This window comes from Typopeltis vanoorti, chromosome 3 (assembly GCF_054136105.1).
Source record: "Typopeltis vanoorti isolate ZY-2024b chromosome 3, IOZ_Tvanoo_1.0, whole genome shotgun sequence".
NCBI lineage: Eukaryota > Metazoa > Arthropoda > Arachnida > Uropygi > Thelyphonidae > Typopeltis > Typopeltis vanoorti.
Genome location: NC_143551.1, coordinates 21,822,528 through 21,830,749, shown reverse-complemented (window position 1 = coordinate 21,830,749; position 8,222 = coordinate 21,822,528). Strand labels below are relative to the sequence as shown.

The 8,222-nt window shown below is 37.0% G+C and overlaps 1 pseudogene; it reads left to right on the top strand.

Moving 5' to 3' along the window:
• Nucleotides 1-767: 767 nt before the first annotated feature.
• On the top strand, nt 768-1,661 carry LOC150107980 (cell division cycle 5-like protein pseudogene; annotated as a pseudogene).
• Nucleotides 1,662-8,222: the final 6,561 nt, after the last annotated feature.

The following is an 8,222-nucleotide window of genomic DNA, read 5'->3' as shown; positions in this document are numbered from 1 at the left end:
TCACTATAGAATCGTTTTAAAAACCAAGAACTTAGTAGAAAAATTCGATTCTCCAGAATTTTTTTCAAGGAAAACGTAATTATCGGTATAAAGGCATTGGAAATATTCATTTGGCTTAACAAACAGTTTTCTTATTTGAGCTGTTTCTGGTGTATGAAATTAATTTTCTTTCAATAAAAATGGCGGAAAATATAATAATTTATTTTCTAAAATGTCTGTTCAGTGATGTATTGGGTAAAACAATTTATTCCTATATAATTACATTATTTTATTTTATTTCATTCGACATTAAAGTTTAGTGTAAACGGCAATTTTAGCATTAAATAAGAGAACGCTTTTTCAGGGCTTTGTCATATAGAACAGGAAACATGAATCATTCTTAGTGATTCATTATCGCCAAAACAGTATCATATCACAGTCAGTCAAACCGGCCGAAGAACACACATGGCTTGTTGCTATGGCTGTAATTTCAACCAATACCAAAGAAGTAATATCTTACATTCACATCTGATTGGCTAAAGTAGTTCCCGCGTTTTCTCATGTTGCTATGCAAGATGCCACGTCACCAGTTACAGATCACTGTAGAGAGAACAGTTCAGTTTCCAGTTTGGCGATCAACACGGAAGGTGTGCTTTTGCGTTCTTGAGAAAAAGGAAGCTAAAACGTCGGTAATTTCAGTTGATTAATTTGTATAATTCTTGCAAAATTCTCGTGTTTATTATTATTTTCTACAATAATTGTTTTTTTTTTACTTGCAGTTTGCGGAGATGTCTCGTCCACCGACCAAAATTCGCCTATGGAAAAACACAGAGGACGAGATTCTAAAAGCGGCAATGACGAAATTCGGAAAGTTTAAATGGAGACGAATTGCTCGCTTGCTGCGGAAATCTCCAAAGGAGTGTAAAGCCAGATGGTACGAATGGCTGCATCCCTTCATCAAAAGGACGGAATGGTCTCTACAAGAAGAGGAAAAACTCATCCATTTGGTAAAGATGTTGCCCGCACAGTGGCGGACAATCTCTGGAATTATTGGAAGGCCAGCAGCGCAGTGCGTAGAACGGTTCGAATTTCTACTCTCTCGGGGCCAAGTAAGAGAAAACGAAGAAGAATACATTTATGAGGAGATCATGAATAATTCCCGTCGAGAAATATTGAATCCAGAAACGAAACCACCCCTTCCCGATCCTCAAGTGATGAACGAAGACGAGTTAGAAATGCTCGCCGAAGCTCGAGCCCGACTCGCCAACACTCAGGGTAAAAAGGCCAAAAGGAGAGCCAGAGAGGTGCAGATGGAACAAGCTAGAAGGTTAGCTAATTTGCAGAAAGTCCGTGAACTACGGGCGGCAGGAATCGAAGTGAAACCGCAGCGGAAGAAAAGGAAAGAGATCGATTATAATGCAGAAATCCCTTTCGTAAAGAAACCTCCACGTGGTCTGCACGATACCACCGAGGATGTGTACGAACCCATGGAACCAGACTTTAAAAGGTTGAAGCTGCAGCATCTCGAAGGGGAAACGAGACGAGAAAAAGAAGCAAGAGAACGAAAGAAAGACAAGCTCAAACTTCAGCAACGTAAAGAAAATTTCACAATGACCGCCATGGTTCCTGGTAATACGGAATCGACAAGAAGTAAATTAGTTCAACGTACAAATAAGTTCTGATTTTCTTCAATATTTTTAATCACAAGCGTTACCCGATTTTTATTTAAGTACCTAAAGAAGTGGGTTCATAATAATGCTTGATGAAAGTATTGGTTTTCTTAAACAAATATTTTCGTGCGCTAGAGGTTTAAAATTGCTTAGTTGATGGGATTGCAATTTGATTCTTAATACTTCACATGGACTGCGTTAAAAAAATCAAAATATTTTAATGCAATGTGACAACGGATGAATATTTTCCTGCTTATCTCAATACTTCTGTTGTCTTTATGGTGCTCTAAGACGAGTCCTTTTCAATTGGGGACAATAATCTCAAGCATGTTTGTTTTAGACATTATTTAATCGCTAACGTGGCAATATTTGTTGCTGAAACATTCACCATTCCGTAATTGTTTCATTGTTTACTTCCATTTCTTTTTTTTGTTTTGGTGGAAAATCTTGAAAGTGTTCGCCTTGACTGCCATGTTTCCTGGTAATTTGGAATCAAAGCGCACAGAAGGAAGTTCTGATTTCCTTAATTGCAGATTTTTTATATATCTTTTAGTGATCATTGTGCTTCAAGTATTGCACCTTTTGGGTAAATTAAATCAAAAGTGGATTCTCGCCATTTACCATTGGTCCAATTCTTAGATTTAAAAAAAAAATCATTTATGGAACAAAACTTGACGAAGTGATAGGAATCACTAAAACGCCTTTGGAAATCCATGCGTTTAGGAAGAGAAACTTTTGAAAATCGAATGCTTTTATACAAAACATGATGGCTTTCTAAATAGGGATACTGAAACACATAACCATATGGTTAATGTGTAACTCTGCTTTGTTTACTGTACGAATGTTTATAACAAACGCCTTTAAGAATGGCAAAAAAGTAATAAACAAAATGACCGTCATGTATGTAGATATATGCGTATTTAACTTAGCACACAGTAACGGCTGTCATTTTAAATATTATATTATTGATTATATATGAATATAGATCATTATTTTCCGTAATTGTTTCCTAACATATATAAAAACTGTATAATGCTAAGAAATGCAGAAATAATTTTAGGTTTTAAGAAGGTATTATTCGATTATGTTTTATAAAGTTTTTCATAATTATTTTTAGATGAGTATTTTCTGTTTTCGTTGGAATTCGTGTGTGAAATATGTTTAGTTTTCCGTATTATTTCGAGTCAGTTGCAATTTCTATGAAGGAGAGTAAGCCTATAATTTTGAATGCCGAATCAGAACAGAGCAGTCGAATGATTTTCTGTTTCTCTACTATTTGTGAACGAAAAAGAAATACATAGTAAAACTTAGATTGGTTTATCGAATCTTTGAGAATTTCTTCTTATATAAGAGACTGTACTGCAACAGACGTGCTGGACAGTGGCACCTTTCTGCTCCCTTCTTTTCTCTAGAAGCAAGAATAACGAATTTAATATTAAACAGAGGTGTTTTTATGTCCATCATTAGTGGGCTGCAATATCTTCATTTGCTGGATTTTTTTAAGGCGCAATTGACATTTTCCATTCTGGCATATCACGAAAATGTACGCTCTGTTTTCATCGAGTTATGGAAATACCATTCTACTATAGGGGCCTTTGTTACTTGAGAAGGTAGAAGGCTACCCACCTTTTATGGCTGGAGTTGACATAAAAATAAAGTAGGAAACGTGACAGTTTTTAACAGATCAGTGGACTTCAAAAATCGTTGTCTACTAACATGACCTGGTTAGCTCTTTTATAAACTGAAAATCAGAAGATATATTTCGGCTCGAATAATAACTTTTGAATAAAGCTGAGGAATATTTTTAATCTAAAATAAGATAAGACGAAGTGGCATATTTCTTTAATACTAACTACTCTCGCTAAGTTTCCTGTATCAATACTATTCGCTTTCTGCCACTAATTCTCACTTTTCAGAAACGACTGCTTTCAACTAGAGAAAACAGACGATTTTTCTCAGTAAAATTGTAGTCACTACTAACAGCAAATTGTAAATGACGGAATGATACTAGACCAAATTACCTTCTGAAACATAAACCCTTTTCATAATTGGAACAGTGCTGCATTGGCCGCCATTTTTAGCTTTCTAGTGAATTATACACAAGATCGTCAATACTCGGAACACAAAAAGTCAATTTATGTTGTTATAAGAACTTATTTTTAAATTTTCACTAGTGTAAACTTCTTTCCAAGAACTGTACACTAATGTGAATTTCATTCCAGTCAGTTATGTATGAAAATAAAAACTCTTTTTAAAACCAAACGTAATGCGATCTTCGTATCCAACGGTTTGAAACTCTTAATTTGAAAGAAAATATTCCAATTAAAATTTCATTTGTTTTTGTCTTGACATGGTAACAGAACCGAACGTGAAAAACTCCATTCTGTTTCCTTCCTTTCTTCAGGAAACTCTCTACGCGATTTTTTCAGTTCAAATTTTAATTGAAAAGAGAGAAAATTTTACAAAGGCTTTTCAGCGAATGAGGATGAGTCAACCTGATTCTATTCAGTGGTGATAGGGATTTTCTTTTCATAATCTGGATCCCATAAAACATTTAATCCGATTAAAAGATTTGCATAATACATTTGCCTCATAAGTTTTGCTGATTCGATTATCGCTCAGACGAAAGCTTTCTCAATCATCCTTTAATATCACGACTGGGATGGGCGATTTGCAAGGCGAACATATCATCGTTTGTCAGATGAGAAGACGATGATCAACGATTTTCTGGCTGTTGCTTTTCATTGGACTGAATGCACATCCTCTTTATTAAAAATAGGTAAAACCAAATGATGTGAATGATATATTCGAAACTTCCCCCACTTAAAGAAGGCATCTGTTAAGGAGATCGCACAGTTTCAGCATGAAAATGAATTTTGCAGATTTAAAAGTAATTCGATGAGCTTCAACTGATTATATAAACTGCTCCGTCTATCAGAAGAGGACACTGCAAAGGAAAAAGTGAAAGGTAAGCACAAAATAGGACTGGTGATATCGATTTGGGAGATTTTTCTCTGTTCTCATATAAAAGAAACTAAACACGATAATTCATCCCATATAGTTTCTTAGCCGAATAAGAAACTCAAAGAGTTTCATGCCGAATATAGTAGAGACTATATATAAAGTTCGGCGATTCCAAGCGTAAGCAAATACCTGGATACTGCAGCACTGATCCCAAACGGTAGTGCAAGCTGGGGCAACTCGTGGTAGAAGTGGAGCAAGCTCCGATCATAAATGTAATTTCTCTCTATTCTTAATCTCCAAGCCTGATGCATTATGGGTTCTGCATCCTATAGAGGACTCCTGTTACAGTAGTCACGTGATCAAAATATATATATAATGAGCGGTGAAACAGAATAAGAACTGAAATGGAAACAAAAAACAAGTCCTGCTGAATAATGGAACAACGGTTGAAGTAAAATTCCCTCGCCTCACTGTTTAGGAAACTAAACAGATTTCCTAAAATAAAAAATCAAAAGGCTTCACTTCTGTGATGTAAAGCTTATAAAATCAAGTTGATATTAAATCCAGCATTATTTCAAATCCGAATACAGAAACTATGACAGCTTCGTATGAAATCTGATCAAAGAGCTCAAGGGAATACACTCGCGGGCATTTATGAGATGAGCTAGCTGGATCTTCTAGGAGACGTGATCGCTTTGTCCAAGTGAAACCTAATCACAATCGGTCCATTTTGATAAGGTTTCACTAGCCTGACAGCCGTTTCAAGCTGGTTGGTTTTCGTCAGAGACCAGGCAGAAACCTTAAGAGAGCAAAAACTCTCAGTACTGAGGAATTTGAAATCGGAGAGGTGTATGTTTCGTAAGCGAACTTTCGGTCGGTGCGCAACCTATTCACTCAAGTATTTACTAAAATAAAGAGCCAAAAGGATTCACTGCGGCGATGCAAATATTGCTGGATTTAAATATAATAATGCTGGAAAAATGATGCTGGATTTAATATCCATTTGATTTTGATAAACAGATTTCTTTGAAATCACTCTGATTGGTTGATATTTTTCCTAAAGTTCATGATAATTTCCTCTAATTATCTGAGCAACAGCAAAACATTACTTGCTTAGGAGAATGTCTTAATCTTTTCTGAGTCAAATTTGTTTCTTCGTGTTGCTCAATTGGGAAGCGTCTTTTCTTTATCTATTCGCCTTTATCATTCACAGAAAGCAAATTACGTACACACTCCTTGACTGCAATGAAATGAAGCAATTGATTCTTGTTTCTTATGATTGCTGCATATAAAGGCTCGTAATAAATATTTCATCATTACAAGCTCTGGTAACTAGCCAACTGTCATCACATTAGTTATCATTGATGATGAATAATTTAACAAAGAGTTAAAGAGGCGGATGTCAAAAATTATTTTAGACATCCGACTGAAAAGGTTTCAATAAATTGCACATAAATTTCGATTATAATCTATAAAACGCTAAAGGAAACGACGCTTTACAATGTTAAATGGTCAAATGTGATGCTGTCATCCGATTCACTCTATTCAGCACGTGATGTGCTTCTATTTCAAACTATTTCGTGCTTAATAACACGTCTAAAGCCCGACACGGGAAGGCAACGAAATCCATTTTCTGCAAACTCAAACGTTTTTTCGTGATCTTTTTGTTTATATGCACGAGAGGTTTACGGCAAGTGTCTTTTAAATTTCTGCAGTTTTCTTTATTTCTGTCTCTCTGAATACTCTTCTATCCTTCTCTTCATGTTATAGTTTCGCCCGGACAGAATAAAATGCTAAAGAAGTCTTCCTAATATCTTGAATCTCACTCCCAAAGCATCTGTGAAAACTGCACTTAGGACACAAAGCTCAACAAAATAAGTGCTGCTCTCTCTCCAACACTCAGAGAGAAAGTGCATCGAATAAGAAGCTTAAAATTAAAGAAACAACGTTTTGGAGATGGACGCATTTCAACTCTGAAAGAACCTTACTTCCATTTCTTTATAAACGTATAATTAAGACTCTGGTTGGATCAATTCATCAAATGTAGATTTTTGAAGTTCTAATATTAGCAACTTTTGAGCACTTTATACGAGAGATCGGCAATTCCCATTAATTTCATATTCTGAGACTGTGATTGAAATTATTCTGAGCACAGACCACTTTTATTTTTTCCCAAGACGCTGTTTCAAATTTAATTAAAGCTAAATATTAGAATAATAAGACTGCTTAAAAAAAAGTATGGAATGTAATTTCAAATGGACCATTGATTATAACCCGTCGGTTAAAAAACCAAAACTTGATGTGGATTATAACCCGTCGCAAGTACTTATCAACACGTGTCCGCAGCTACGAGTACACCCAGACCGGGAGATAGTAAAAATGCGCGTGCCTCAGGTACTACACAGAAGAAAAGGAAATACTGTGAAGAGTATATTAAATATGGGCTTTCGTTTGTAGGGGATGATGACTGTCCTAACCCTTTGTGTGTTGTGTGTGGGGAAATATTATCCAACTGGGGCAACTCGTGGTAAGGGTGGTATAAGTTCTCATCATTGCCTTAGTATCTCCCATAATGCAAAGGACATCTCCTTGCGGACATGTATGATGCTATGCATTAAGGGAAGGGCCACTACTCGGACCCGTTTAGACCTTTATTGGGCTGCTGTTTAAGTAAAGACCTCTCTAAAAATTAGGCAGTCCCTCAGACCACTGCTTACGAGTGACCGTCAACTCAGCGGTGACTCCACTCAGTGACAGGCTCACCCCACCACCAAGTAGAGCCATAATTTCAGCTGTGGCCCCACTCAGAGAGAGGCAAAAACTTGTCCCCAAGGAGAGCCTCTCACATCTCAGCAACCACTTCTGCGCAAAAGCACAACAGTGGGAGCCAGACCAAGAGGTCCTTATAAGGACTGGCTTAAAGGGGCGAAGCAAGAATGCTTTTCATCTTCCCTGTTATCCGTATCTGTAGAGGGATAAGGTGTTATTGAGCTATTAAAGCTCTGATCATGGCAGGAGGGTAACAGCAATAACCGAGCCTCAGTTATCCCTTTGGCTACAGTATTGCCATCAATTACCCTACAAGGTTATTAATTACCGCATCTCACGGTAGCGTCTCAGGTCCAAACCAAGAGGTGATAACCTGATAACCTGATGTGGCTTGATGGATTACAGTCCCGTGGACTTCGATCCCTTAATCGGTATGAAATAGTCGTGTATTAAATGTTAGCGAGCACCTGGCTCACCCTATTTAGGGTTGTACGGAGGTACCAGAATCGATAAGCAAAGCAGCTTTCGGGCGCTTATGTTTCCACCTGTCGTGTTCGTCATAATTAGATTACTCTTGAATGAGTTGATTTGGATGAACAGCTGCTTTAGCAAAATAAGCAGCAGCACTGTCATGGAGGAAAGTGGGAATATCTGGAATATCGGCATCTCGATGTAAGAGAGTATTTCTGACAAACCACGGAGCGTTGAAGATCATACGGAGGCACTTGTTTTGAATAACTTGTAGCTTTTTGATGTTAGTGGGGGAAGTGTGACCCCAGGCCCGCGATCCGTAAGTTAACGATGGTCTGATAATTGTTTTGTAGATCCGTAGTTTGTTAT